Below are 15,843 nucleotides of genomic sequence, written 5' to 3' on the forward strand. Positions count from 1 at the left end.
AATAAAATATCTTAAGATCTTATGAAGAAGTTCAGGGCTTTTATAGAAACAAAAAAAAAAAAAAAAGAATGGAAGACAACCAATTAAAAAAGAAAATAATAATAATTAGCTTTCTAAAATTGAAAATTAAAAATAGCTGGTTTCAAGAAAATAAGAAAGATCTAAAGGAATTAAATATTAAAGAAGAAAAATTTTATACCGATATACTTTTAGAAATAAAAGAAATTCAAGAGTTTCAGGAAAACAAAGAGGAAAATGGGGAAGAAAATTTTCCCACATAGAAAAAGATGTACTTGTCCAAGAATGAAAGAATACTGGCTGAAAAATAAAAAAAATTCAGCGTAAAGTTTTTTTTTAATACGATCCATAGATGTGCCAAACGAAAACAAACAAGGGAGAGCTTACTGAAATGTTAACTTTTTACCATGAATTTCCTTTTACATGAATTTTATCTTATATTATTTATTAAATAAAGGTCTATCTATCTAATTAAAATTATTTATTTTCCAGTATAATTTCAAATTTCTAATAAAATATAGTAAAAGAAAATCGGACAAAGATAAAAGTCATGCAATATATTTTTATAATCGATTTTTTTAACAAACTAATTTTTAAGAATGACAGGAATAATAAGTCTGATGCAATAAATAAGAAAATAAAGCTATTAAAAATTGAAAAAAAATCATGAGATCAGTTAAGGAGAGTTTATATATTGTGACAAATATGCAATCATGTTCTGTTTCCACTTTTCTAGAAATATAGAGATGAAAGAAACTAAACATGAATATAAAATTATATTTCATTAAAATTAAAATCTCTTGAGATATAAATGAAAAATATAGTAGCTCAGAGCATAAATAATGTAATGCGGTGTAACTATTGTATGTTTCTATCTCTTAGATGATTTATATTTTTTGTTACGAATGAAAAAGGGGAAGTTCCGTCAGACTTCAAAAAAAGTGTTATAGTCATGATACCAAAGAAAGCAGGAGTAGATAAATGCGAAGAATACAGAACAATTAGTTTAACTAGTCATACATCAAAAATTTTAACTAGAATTCTATACAGAAGAATTGAGAGGAGAGTGGAAGAAGTGTCAGAAGAAGACCAATTTGGTTTCAGGAAAAGTATAGGGACAAGGGAAGCAATTTTAAGCCTCAGATTAACAGGAGAAGGGAGATTAAAGAAAAACAAACCAACATACTTGGCATTTATAGACCTACAAAAGGCATTCGATAACGTAGACTAGAATAAAATGTTCATCATTTTAAATAAATTTCAGTTCAAATACAGAGATAGAAGAACAATTTCTAACATTTACAGGAACCAAACAGCAACAGTAATAATTGAAGAACATAAGAAAGAACCCGTAATAAGAAAGGGAGTCCGACAAGGATGCTCCCTTTGCCCGTTACGTTTTAATCATTACATGGAACTAGCAGTTAATGATGTTAAAGAACAATTTAAATTCGGAGTAACAGTACAAGGTGAAAATATAAAGATGCTACGATTTGCTGATGATATAGTAATTCTAGCCGAGAGTAAAAAGGATTTAGAAGAAACAATGAATGGCATGGATGAAGTCCTACGCAAGAACTACCGCATGAAAATAAACATGAACAAAACGAAAGTAATGAAATGTAGTAGAATAACAAAGATGGACCACTGAATGTGAAAAGATTATGGAGGTAGAAGAATTTTGTTATTTGGGAAGTAGAATTACTAAAGATGGACGAAGCAGGAGCGATATAAAATACCGAATAGCACAGGTGAAATGAGCCTTCAGTTAGAAATATAATTTGTTTGCATCAAAAATTAATTTAAATGTCAGGAAAAGATTTTTGAAAGTATATGTTTGGAGCGTCGTTTTATATGGAAGTGAAACTTGGACGATCAGAGTATCTGAGAAGAAAAGATTAGAAGCTTTTGAAATGTATTGCTATAGGAGAATGTTATGGGACTCATGAGAATGAGATGAGTGGATAAAGTGACAAATGAAGCGGTGTTGCGGAAAATAGATGGAGAAAGAAGCATTTGGAAAAATATAGCTAAAAGAAGAGACAGACTTATAGGCCACATATTAAGGCATCCTGGAATAGTCGCTTTAATATTGGAGGGACAGGTAGAAGGAAAAAATTGTCAGGCAGGCCACGTTTGGAATATGTAAAACAAAATTGTTAGGGATGTAGGATGTAGTGGGTATACCGAAATGAAAAGACTAGCACTAGATAGGGAATCTTGGAGAGCTGCATCAAACCAGTCAAATGGCTGAAGACAAAAAAAAAAGTTACGAATTATGTTATATTTAAGTATATAATTTCTATAAGTTTTCGAAAAAGTACAAATAGATTTATGAACGATTTGTTTTTATTTAAAATGAAGAAACGGTTACATCTTTTCATTTTTATGTTTGTCCAAAATTACATCTGTTTGTTTAATATAGAATTTTATTAACTCTTACATTATATTTGATAAAATCTTCTATAAATGATGATCTGTTCTGAAATTTATATAGTAATCAGGTTTCCATTAATTAAAAGTTATAGAAATTTTGAAAAAAAAAATTAGATAAACGATAGAAAACTTGTAAATAACATTATATTGTGTTTATAAAGGTGTTTTTTTGTTTTTTTTTAATTATTAAAAAAGTACTCATGAAATAAAATTAATAATTACTCATATTAAACAGAAGAAATAACAGAAAACAATGGTTTATGTTATGCCCAAATAAAAAATACTGAAATAACAATAAATAATATTAATCTATTTTGTTTATTTAAGAATGACAAGTGATCATGTAATCTCAAATAAAGAGATTCAAATCATTACTTTAAAACAGCATAAATTCTACCAGTCTTTCTCAATAATTGATAAAATAAGTCTCTGATATAAATAGTAATTTCATACTGCTGTTACTAGTTTAACAATTCAACTGTAAATATAACAAAATGACACATTCAGCTTCATATCAAATAAGATTGTAGAGAAAATTTCAACAGCTTACAATGAATAATCTTACATTATGTAATGTAGCAGCCATTTAATTTCATCATCTTTTTTTTAAATTCAATCAAAATATAGAAAAAAATGTTATAGTAATAATAGTAAATATAGCGAAAAAACTGAAAATGTTGTTACATAAAATGTTTAATTACATTACTGTAATAGAAAAAAGAAAGAATGTGTCATCATGAAAGCATGGAACATTCTAGAAAAAACTATTTTTTATCAAACATATCATATTAATTTAAAATACAATACAAAATATATCATCATATAATTCAATCGATGCATATTTATATTAAAAATAGATAAAATATTAAATGAATTATTATAGTTCGTTAAATTTTATAATTTTGAAAAAGTTATTTGCCACGTTGTTTACTAAAACGCAGTAAACATTTACGTTAAAGTTTTAATTAAATAATTCAATTTAAAATACTTAAAACTATAAGATAACATTATTCCTAGCATTAATATGGTGTATTCAATAAGCTTGCCCTAATTTTAACTTAAAACCCTGGTCAGTTTTACATTTTATTTTAAAGTAACGACGGATTTGAAGTTAACTGCTCCGTTATTGCGACGACGATACGTTAACCGACTAACGTCGAAAACAAGATCGTCGTTATCTTCCCTTAATTTACTTCTTTTTCTTAATTGAATTTATAACCTTTAATTTTAATGAATGAATAATTTTTATTTATTTATGAATTTTTATTATAATTATAAGTGAATTGAATTTTTATTTATAATACTATTTTATTATAATTTATAAAAATAATGTAATCTTTATTTTTATAAAAACAATAAAAATAGTCATCAATAAAAACAACTATGATCAATGCAGCCGTATATATGTAGCAGATTTTATTTGATCATATGTTCGGGCAAAGAGAGGTTAAGTGAAATTAAATCAGTCGTAGTGAGTAAACAATTGAGAGAACGTAAAAAACAATGGTTGTAGCAATATTTTAAGAAAATCTTGTTTAATGGTTTTTTGGTTACTAAATAATAATTAAATACGTCTATTATACTTTAACCAAATTATTATTGAATTTTAAGATTGAAAGGTTAGCCTATGTTCACGTTCGTTTTTAACAGTTTTATTTTCAGTTTTACTGTGTGTTGTTTTAACAGAAATAGATAATATAAAAACAGTAATGAAATGTAAGTAGTAGATTGAACTAAATGTTAACAAAAAATATATATTAGAATTTCTACCCGGCTTCGCACGGGCTCCAGGGGTATGTAGAGGGCTTTAGGGCCTCTACATACCCACCCCTCTGATGGGTGAGAGAGCAAAATCTGATTTGCCGACTATGACCAAGAAGTTTATTTAGACGTTCATACCACTGTTGTGTCAAAACAAAAGGTCTTGATAGAAAAGCCTGTTGGTATTACTCCAGAGGCCTTCAAGGATGAATTTATAAAGAAGTTGGATGCTAGCAAGCAGGAATTAAAGGTAAGTTTTACAGATAATCTTAAAGGTGAACGAATAGTCACAAATGATAGTAAGACAGAAAATAGTATTCGGTAAAATGAGGGGATACGTCAGTATCCCATCAAGACTGTTGTTAAGAAGCTTTTGCAACCACACATGATACTTTATGATGTTACGCGGAATTTAGGTGAGGAGGGTTTTATTAATGCCATTTGAGTTCAAAACATTAAATATGCATTAGAGAAATTTAATAAGCTTTGTAAAATAGTATTTCGGACTGGAAGAAAAGATAGCAGTGAAGTGCACTACGTTATTGAATGAAAAAAGGAGTTGCAGAAAGCTTTTGTAGAAAATGGATATTTGTTCATAGTCTTTTGATCTTGTAGGGTAAAAGGTTACATAAAGGTGACCCATTGGTTAAATTACAAAATAATGGTTATGTAACCATTACATAATGGTAATGGTTATGACCCAATGTTAATTACATAAAGGTTTCAGTGTTTAAGGTTGGGCTTGTAGCCAAATCATGCAAAGAAAAGGAGCTCTGCTCCTACTACAGTAAGGAAGAGCATCGTAATATAGATTGTTTGGTCAAAAAAGAAGGGGGTCCACCTGTGTGTATAAATTGTTCTTGTGTAAAGAAGCCGGCTAGACACAACTGTAGGTCAGAAGAATTTCCTGTGTACAAATGTGCTTGGGACTTTCTTAGCAGTCAAATAGATAAATAGATAGTTCATATTTAGATAGTTGATTTTTTTAATGTTCTGGTATCTGTTAGTTTCCCTTATTAATTTAGTACTGTTATTATTTTCTATTCCTGTTTTATATGTAATGGTTATGATTGGGTTTATGTTTATGTTTTTGTTAGTTTTATAGTGTTTAGATAGTTGTTGATTTCATTTTATGTTTTTGTGTTTAAGTTTATTTACATATTTATGTTTTTATTTATTTATTTTTATAAAATTTTTTGGTGTTAATTTAATAATTATTATTTTATTGCATATTTTTATGGATTTCAAGTTATGTTTTAAAATAACAAATCAAAAGTTATTTTATAGTTCGTTGTTTAGTGTCTTGCTTGGTGTTGCATGTAGTAATTGCTTTTTCCCATTTTTGGGTAGGTGTAGTGTTAGTTACCAGCTCAATCGGGACGGTCTTACTTAATATTATGAAAGTATTTGTATGGCTAACTAGGCTAGTGTAGCACACCGATGGGAATGTCATTCGTGGCATTCTGACTGAGGCAGTTGAGACTGGTGGAAGATGTCTGTTGCTGAGGTAATGAAGATGACCTCCGGTAAAACCCTCAAAGCTAGGTATGAAAGGGGTGAACTGGCAACCGTAACGCCATGGAGGGTGTCTTCTCCAATGGGATGAGGATGCTACAGAGTACTTTGTCTACCTTCTCTGACATAACATTCATTTTCTGTACAAAACCTGTTTTACATTTAGTACACTCTAAATGTAATGTGACATGTCTTTTTAATCGAATCAACAGGCAAAATTTTGATGTCTTCACCTATAACGATCAGAAATGAGATGGTTTTATCATGAGATAAAACCAGGAGATCTGTTTTATCATGGGTAAGGTTTTTGTATTGCTATATTTCAACATTAAATTTTGGTGTAGATTTTGTCAAGAGATTGAACTGTATTGAAATAGTAGGCTTATAGCTTTTTTTTTAATACTGTTGTTTCTACACCGCTCTAAGTTTATCCTCTTAAAGGTTGTTGTTGATGAAGTTGTAAACTAATGTGTACACAGTATTTGCCACCACTTCATTCACAAGCTGTATCCATAAACAGTTTAGAGAAAGGTAGGTATCCTCTGACAGGCCTAGGCCCATCGAGATAATCATGCAACACATTGAATCCGATATTGCTCCTATAGCACCATTTATTCATATCTGATGCAACTCACAATACCTGTCAACAGCACCCAACATATTGTTGCTTGTGATGTCATATGACCTCAGACATGACTTGTTTTTATTTTCAAGTTGAAATTTTATTATCTATATTTTATTTTCAAGCCCATTTTCTAGCAGATTTTTTGCAATTGCTTTAGTATAGCTTTTGTCAATAAAAATAACATCATATTGTAATACTGATATTCTGCATTATTTCATTACATTTATCATAAAGTAATAGCCATGTGACACCAGTGTGGACTCCCTATCAACAGGCCAATAACAGTTTCATGATATACTGGCCATGCTCTTTCACTTGCCATGTGTTTTAATAGGAACTGTGACTCCAGAGCGAAGTTACATGGCCATATAACTAAACCTAACATGTGATGACACATTTGACTCACACGGCCATTAGATCTGTAACTCTGTGAATCCACGTTGGACTCACGTGGCACTTAAAGTTTTAATGTCAGATTAGGAGCCTTACTAGAATCGTGAAAAAAATATTGTGATGGGCAGTTATTACTAGAAATTCACACAGAATCGAACCATGCGTTCGACACTGAAATAGTTGAAAAGCAATTTTTCTCTATCAGGGTAGCCATGGAAAAACTTCTCGATGAACGGAGAACGAAAGATGTGACAACTATTACTGTAGGAAATAAAGCTATGGAACCTAGTTCTAATGTAGTAAATTCATCAGTAACACTCCCAGCAATCACTTTACCCTCATTTAGTGGTGATTTCAGCCTGTGGGTTCACTTTAAGGATGTGTTTAAGAGCTTAGTTATAGACAATCATGCATTGTCCGATATTCAACGCCTGCATTATTTAAATTCTTCCTTAACAAACTAGGCCAAGGAAATCATTGCTAATCTACCTATAACTGCAGATAATTTTCCCGTTGCATGGGATCTAGTTTATAAGCGATATAATAACCCCAAATTCATTCTGCGTCTCTAAAGAGTCATACAATAATCTTCGAAAAACTCATTAACAGTGTTAGAAGTAATATAAGTGCCATTGAAGCAATAAATAATATGATACTGTTGCATGAATTACTGTTATCACAGTTGATTTTAGTCAATGTAGATGTTGCTACATCAAGGGCGTGGGAATATAAAAATTCAGGGGCTGAGCCTCCCAGTTTAGCAGATATATTGTTGTTGTTAGAAGATAGGTGTCAAGTTCTTACTACATTACACTCCAATGATATAACTCTCACCAAACAAGCTTTGAGACCTGAATTCAAGCAAGCCAAAAAATTGTATTTAGCCGTTCAAGGGTTGTGTATACTTTGTAATCGCACACATGATTTATTTAGGTGTTCTGAATTTCTGAAATTAAATATTAAAAGAGAAGCACTTATTCGTAAAAACCAGCCATGTTTCAATTGCCTACATAGCAATCATCTAGCTTCAAAATGTGATTCAAAACAATTTTGCTGTAAATGTGGCCCAAAAGTGCCACATTTACAGCAAGATGTAGCACATTGTGGCAAATCATTCTGATCTATTAATAAATATTCAAGAAGAAGATGGAGAATCACAACTTCCTCTCTAATTTAATGGTGAAGAAACTATTAGAGCGCTAGGTATAGCATGGCATCCTACCTCAGATAAACTTCAAATCACATTTAATGATAAAAACAGTCAACAAAAAACCAGTAAAAGAAATGTACTTTCAACAATTGCATCTATTTTCAACCCATTAGGTTTAATTGGTCGTGTAATTATTATGTTTGAAATATTTATGCAACATCTGTGGAAGGAAAAACTTCAATGGGATGATGAATTTCCTGATACATTGCAAAGGAAATGGCAAGCATTGCACTGTCAGTTACCTAAGGTGAAGGACTTTCGAATCAACCATCAAGTATTAGCAGAGGCAGCTCCTATGGAGATCCAACTACATGGCTTTGCTGACGCATCAGAACAAGCTTATGCAGGCTTATTATGTGCCTTTATCTGCGTTCTGTGAATTCTGATGGGAGTATCACAGTAAAATTATTATGCTCAAAATCGAGGGTAGCTCCTATTAAGAAAATTTCTTTACCACGTCTGGAATTGTGTGCAGCATTACTTTTGAGCCAATTATTTAAGAAAGTACGTGATATTCTTGGAGTTAAAATTAATCAAATTCACCTACGGTCTGACTCTACAGTAGCGTTGTGTTGGATTTCTGCTTCTCCAGACAGGTAGAAAACATTCGTAGCTAATCATGTAACTCAAATTCAAGAATTAACTAGAGATGCAAAATGGAATCATGTGTCATCTCATGAAAATCCTGCAGATCTCATTTCCAGAGGTGTGTTTCCGTTGCAACTTAAGATTAACCAACTTAGAATGAAAGAAGTAGTATGTTGGCCGCCTGATTTTTAGGTCATCACACAAATTGAGATTTCTGAAGAAAGAATAAATGTTAGTCTGATTGCAACAACACGAAGAGGATGAGTGGAATATGCCTTATAAACTCTCATCACTTTCAAAATTGCAACGAATCTTAGCTTATTCTTTAAGTTTCAGTCATAACTGTTGCAATAGTTCAAAAAATACTGGAACGCTATAAAGAATGGAACTTAAATACGCTCTTAATTGTATCATAAGGTATGTCATAAAGTAGAAATCAGTGATCTAAATTCATTATCAGAATTCTCCTATAAAAGTAAAATTTGCTGTCTTCCCCATTTTGTAGATAACAAGGAAATGCTACATGTAGGTGGACGTCTTCAAAAATCTCTTCCTCCTTACGATGGGAAATTTCAATTAATTTTACCACATCATCATCAGCTGACATATGATAGTGCTAGACGAGCACATCAAGGTGCTTCATGCTGGACCTCAACTATTAATCTCCTCAATTAGACAGAGCTATTGGATACCAAAAATTCGTCAAATTGTCAAGAAGGTTAATCACAATTTCATTATTTGTTTCAAATTTTGTGCAGCTGTGTCCCAACAATTAATGGTAATACTACCTAAACACCATGTATAACCAGCTCGTGCCTTTCTGAACTCAGATGTGGATTACACTGGTCCTCTGTTGTTAAAGAGTGGAGCACCTCTAAGTAAAACAATCAAGGCCTATATTACAATTTTCGTATGTTTAGCGACGAAGGCTGTTCACATTGAACTCATTAATGACTTGTCATCTCAGGCTTTTATAGCTGCATTTCAAAGATTCATCTGATGCGGGAGAAGGTGTGTCAATTTGTATAGTGACAATGGAACAAATTTTGTTAGAGCCAATAATCAACTAAAGGAGTTAGGGAAATTTTTATGTTCAAAGGAACAACAAGAAAAACTAGCTACATTTGCTGCTGATGAAGAATTCAACTGGCATTTCATACCTTCCAGTTCTCCCCATTTTGGTGGCTCGTGGGAAGCAGCAGTACGATCAATGAAGTACCTACCACCTTCGACGAACTGCAGAGAATCAGAGTCTGACCTATGAAGAAATGCTTACATTATTATCTCAAATAGTCATGTCTAAATTCGAGACCCTTGTGTACATTATCTAATGATCCTATTGAGCATTCATTTCTGACACCCAGTCATTTCTTGGTAGGAGAAAATTTAACTTCCCTTCCTGATCCTGATCTTGTAGATGTAACTGTTAACAGGTTACCAAGATGGCAATGAGTTCAACAAATCATGCAGTATTTATGGCAGAAATGGTCAATGGGTTATCTTCATAATATTCAACAACGTTCCAAGTGGAGTTCTCAACATCCAAACTTGAAGCCAGGTACTTTAGTCCTCATAAGGGATGACAATGTACCACCATTTCAGTGGCATACGGGATTGATTCAGGAAGTGCATCCTGGTAGTGATGAATTAGTACAAGTCGTAACTTTAAAGACTGACAATAATACTGTGAAACGTCCAATTACTAAATTTGTGTCCATTTCCTGAATGAGGCAGTTAGTCTCTCTTTATTCAAGAACACAACTCTACTATTTGTTTATTTATTTTGATGTATGAACACTGTTTAATTGTGCATCTAAAATTATTTTATTTTTTTTTTTATTGTTTATTCTTTCTTAATTCACTTAACATTGCTTGTATGTATTTAATATTTCCATTGGTTGTATTAATTTAGTAAATTTTTCCTATATAATTGTAAATGTACCCACTTAGTACATTTAGGTGGGGCGCATGTTCCAAGTTGTGATTGGCACCAGCTGTACTGTTGTCTGCCGCTAGAGAGTCCCTAGTGGTAGGAAGGCCGCCATTGTTAGTGTTAATTTAGATTCCGCAGTGTGTGGTCATATGTTCATTTTATTATTTTAGTATTGAGTTATGTTTACCTGAACCAGATCAATAAACAATAACAGTTCATCCACACTTCTGTCATCAGATTATTCATGGACTGATGACATTCCTTTTTTATGGAATGATATTCCTTTTTTAATCCAAACTATGTTCACGTCATTTAAATTAATTTAAACAACAATTTAGTGTCCTTCATACTGACATGATGGATAACGTTAACTTTATTTTATCTTTTGATAATTGTTATATTTAGTTATATTTTTATAAAATTCAATTTAGTATAATTAATGATATATGAAGTAAATAATTATAATGTATAACACATTATTGTTCCTGAGGACGGATTAATAATTTGAAAGCACTCAAAACATTACTATTAAAGATTGTTGGTAAGTAGAAACTATTATATAAATAATTTATGTTCATGTCTTCAGACTGAATAAACACAACCTGTTTGTTAGTAACACAGAAATACTGAGACCACATGCATATAAAACAACAAACCTGTGGATCAACCAAGACATTATATAAGATGTAGAGTGGAATTAGTTTTACAAAATCTTAAATTAGAAGTATAGTAAGGATAATAGTAGGTTTATCCAAAGATTCACATAACTTGTTTCTCGGAAAAACTGGTAGGTAAATCCAAACCACAGTTAACTTTATTTTAGTGTCATTTGGAAAACATCCATCCTAACTTATTGGACAAAATGAGGTCTTTAAGAAAATGCATTAAAAAGTTCATAAAACCATTAACCAAAGTTCAACATACAACCAGTTAACATACATCAGTTTCATAACATATCAATCAGTTTCCCCTCGCAGTTTACTTGCATGCCATTGCAGATTACCACCTAACTTTTCAAGAATTAAAATGGATAACTTTTAATAGTTATCATGAATTTCTCAGTAGGATTACACCAGAAGAAACTAAGATTTATTTGTTCAGTTCCAGAACCTCCTATCTTAGGGGAGCTGGAAAATAGCATCATTTACATCTGTCCTAAAGTTGTTGCTGATATATTGGTTACTAAAGTTTGTACAATTCCCTCTATAATCCAAAATTTCAGAAATACAAGTACACAATGAACCAAATAACTAATTAGTCAGGGAATTATTCAGTTGTTTCATCAAATTCACATTATAGTAATTAAAAAGTAAGTAAATTAATAAATTTATAAAATATTTGTGTGACATTGCATTTTGAATACAATACATTTTGCATTAAGCCATTTATTAAATTTATAGAACATAATTTTCTTAAATTATACTGAAACCATTGTGATTCCTAAAGCTGATGTAGTGAATTCTTGTACCTTCAGCTAATACCTTGTATCTTACAAGTGTTTTGTGTGAGTTAATGCAGAGAGTGATGAATTGCAGACTAGTGGGGTATCTTGAGAAAAACTCTTTACATCAATGCAGACTCAGATGAGGCAAATCATCCATTGATCACATAATTGCTCTTAATAAAGAAAAGCAGAATTTTGTTTTTTAAAGTACCAAAACTTCAAGCATCCTAAAATGGTTTAGAGAAGACATATGACATGGCTTTTCCAAAAATGTATATTGTATAACATGAAAGAATGGAATTGAACAATAAATGTTTGGATGAAGGATCAGATTTCAGTGTGCTGGGCTTTATTGTAGGATAGTGGACAAACTTGGTGTTAGGATCAGCAGTTTTCAAACCCTTTACCCTTGAAAATAGAAACGACTGTATTCTTAGCCTGTTTGCTCTATCTATAAATTTTTTAAATGTGTTTTTTTAATGGTGTTTGTAAGCACTCATTATTTGATCATTGTATGATGAATTTCTGGTCTACATGTCTCACCCTCATTGACAAAAAGTTATTATCTTCATGCTGCAAAATTTTGATTGCAAATAATTGCCCATAACATGCTAGGTAAGCTTCAAAACTTGTAACAGCTGGTAAAGATGCAGTCGCAAATGAAAGCACTTCCTTACAACACATTACTCATTGTCATCACCAGTGTGACTAGTTTGTAGGTGACCTTCCCAACAAAATTCTTACGACTACACAGGAAAGTCGTTATGTGACATTCAACATTTTCTTCATTTACAGAGATAACCAGTTGTTACAGACAATTATGTCATCTACAAACATTATTGTCAATTTCCAGATTACTATTAATGATTCTAAACTAATGTTAAATTGTAACTGTAGATTAATATCTAGCAAACTGCAAAACAAAGAAGGCTTCACTCTCTGTTCGGGAGTTGAATTTCAGGAGTTACAATGCCATCTTTGTAAGGCATTGTCAAGTGGAGAGATATGGAATCAATCTACGGCCATGCATACAATTAAAACTGACCTCCTTGCTATTTGATGCTAGCCCTAAATGAATATTGTATACCTCAACCAAGAGATATAACAAAATAATTAAAACCCTGATTTACAGGGTTTCTTTTTGAAGTCAGTATACCATTGTTTTTGGTTTTTCTTATATGTTGATTTTTTTCTAATTAATGTTCATTCTCTTTTTCTTAAAATTTCTATTACATTAATAATAATTTAAAAAAGAAATAGTTTAGGAAAAATAAAATTTATCTGTACTATAACATTCAGTGGATATTGCATGGTTTTTAGTAATGGGAAAATATTCCAATGAATTCATAAACCTTTTTTCAGATCCAATGCCAGTTATCTTGAAAAGTACTCACTGCTTTTGGCCATTTCAAATTTAAACTTGTGCAAGTACCATTTAACAATCTGATGAGACTGATTGAGCTAAAATACTGAAGCATGGTGTTGCAGTCTATTCTAGGCAGATAAAAATGCTTGTATTGTAGTCAGCCAAAAACTTGCTGTAATATTCTGTTTTTATTCAGTTATTTAATAGAAACTGTCTTTACATTATTTAGTCACAGTTCTGTAAGTATTTGTAACTTGCTGAATAAATTTTGTAGGTAAAATATTAGTTTGAGACAGACTCTTCCATTTATTACTTATATACACATAGCAGTTGTGAAATTACTGCTTATTTATTTTTTTAAACTATTTTTTGGTTGTTATCTTTAGTTGGTTTGAATTTCACAATGATGGATTTTTTGTCTTTTTTAATTTTTTCTTGTGTTTATGAGGTCCCTATGTTTCTTGTGTGTTAACCTAGCCATATTTTTTAACACTTAGTATCAACTAGTGTATATTTATGTCTGAATGTATTTCTAATTGGTAGTTGATGTCTGAAAAAATTAATATATGGTTTTCATTTTATGTTCCATGTTTTATGTATTTTTAAAAAATACATATTTAAATTACTGATAAGATGTATGGTAGGTTTTATAATAAAAAAGTTTTCATATTTTCAATGTATTAATGTTCACATTTATAATGTCTAGAAAAATATCTAAGCTACACCTACTCATAACATGTTTATACTAGCATTTTGTTGTTTTTTTTTTTGTTTTATTTAAAAGAGTTATTTACATTTTCTAGGAAATTTTACTGTTGACCCTTTGCATTTCTTAAATTTAGGATTAACAAGTTAATAAGGTTGCGTAGAAAATGAATAACCATTAATAAGGAGCATCATATGCATTTATAAAGGAACTAAATATATCTGTAAATTATTATGGTATATTAAGAAATAAATAAAAAAATGACACATTTTAGCTTTTACTCTCACAGCTTTATATTTAATTTTTGAAAAAACAGTTTGTAAATAATTTCATCAAAACAATTTTAAAATATTGAAATCTCATCTGTAATTATACTTTTAAAAGTTTTATAAAGTTTGGCATAGGGCTGTGGCAACCCCGTTATCCAGTGTTTACACATTGCAGATAGTCTGGCCAAGTGATTTCTGACATAAGGAGAGTCCCCCTTCCAAGTACAATTGACCTCCTTGGAGGACAGTTAGTGGGTAGAGGTAAGGGCAACTTATTGTCCTTGGAGTGAGAAGTTGCCCTAAAGATACAGAAACCACACAAGGTGATTAACGGCTTTGGAATGCAGAAGAGTAAGGAAAACCATTGTACTAAAGATCCAATGGAAATTCTCAGGAATATAATGGCGGCAATCAATGTGAAATTAAATAAAATTAAGATCACCAATGCATGTTGAGAAGATGTAGCACAAGAAAAAGAAGAAATTTGATTATCACCTTTCTGTTTTTAAATAACTATATATATAATTAGTGATATCTTGCCAGAACCTAAACAATAAATTTTATCAGTTTTACCCAAACTCAACAGCATTCTAGGATTTCAGAAACTAGATAGAAAATCAAAAATTTTTTCTTTGTTACTTTTACTTTATTAAAAATTTTTGTTACTTTTGGTTGCAGTTACTTTTAGTTAAATTTTAATATGCTGTTAATGCATTCATTCATCAATGCAATATATTATGTAAATTTCAGTTGCTGGTTGACTAAGATTTATAATTTCTAAAATGAAGCAAATGCTTCTGTTCACATTGTACTTGTAGTATAATTATGAATTAACAACTGTTTTTTAGTTTTTTCATGAGTTTTTATAGAACAACATCTTTTTTTACACTTTCATTTACTCTGCCCCCGGAGCCGGAACAACCATCTAATCATAACTCAGCTCCAGGGGATGCCTTCACCTCAAAGTACCTCGGCAGAACACAAGGTCCTGCCCAGATAGCTGGGTTTCGGTCTTGTAGTACATGCCATGCCTCTAATGAAAGGACTCCAAAGGGGACCCCTCACTGGGTCTTAACGCATTGCCTCTATTGGGGATCCCCACCGGGACTGTAGTCTTACATTCCCTCCCCCAGAGGTGCTGCAAAGGAGCCCCTATCCAATCGTTGATGGTGGGATGCCAGAGCCTCCCACCCATCCTGGATGGGGCTGTCCCCCACAGACACCCATCAGCACCGAGCAGGCCCGCATCTTCATGTCACAGGTGAAGCCTTGCAACCCTTACCCCCAGGTGCATGTCCATGCAACCAACCAACGGGAAGGACACCGAACCTCTCGCTGGTAATCCTTCCGTAGATAACTGGCCTCATGACCGGTGAAACAGTGGCCACTATGATCTGGCTCGATACACGAATTGGCCTTGTAGCCTGGCTAAGAGGCATGAAAACAAAGGTCGTCAAATGAACGTCACATAACCCTACAAGCCACCCATCCAATACGGATATATCCATCAGGCAACAATTTATCTGCAAGGATGGGCGGCAGAGACACAGTAACCACCTGCATTGCACCATAGGCCAGT

The 15,843-nt window shown here is 31.9% G+C and overlaps 1 long non-coding RNA gene across 1 annotated transcript in view; it reads left to right on the top strand.

Annotated features, from left to right (window-relative positions):
- Nucleotides 1-3,916: 3,916 nt before the first annotated feature.
- LOC142318905 (uncharacterized) overlaps nucleotides 3,917-15,843 on the top strand; it is a 40,500-nt gene continuing 28,573 nt past the window's right edge. Inside the window, exon 1 of the long non-coding RNA XR_012755072.1 lies at nucleotides 3,917-4,073. This is a non-coding gene — a long non-coding RNA (uncharacterized LOC142318905). The remainder of the gene's footprint in view (nucleotides 4,074-15,843) is intronic.

The sequence above is a fragment of the Lycorma delicatula genome, chromosome 2 (assembly GCF_047948215.1).
Source record: "Lycorma delicatula isolate Av1 chromosome 2, ASM4794821v1, whole genome shotgun sequence".
NCBI classification, from domain to species: Eukaryota; Metazoa; Arthropoda; class Insecta; order Hemiptera; family Fulgoridae; genus Lycorma; species Lycorma delicatula.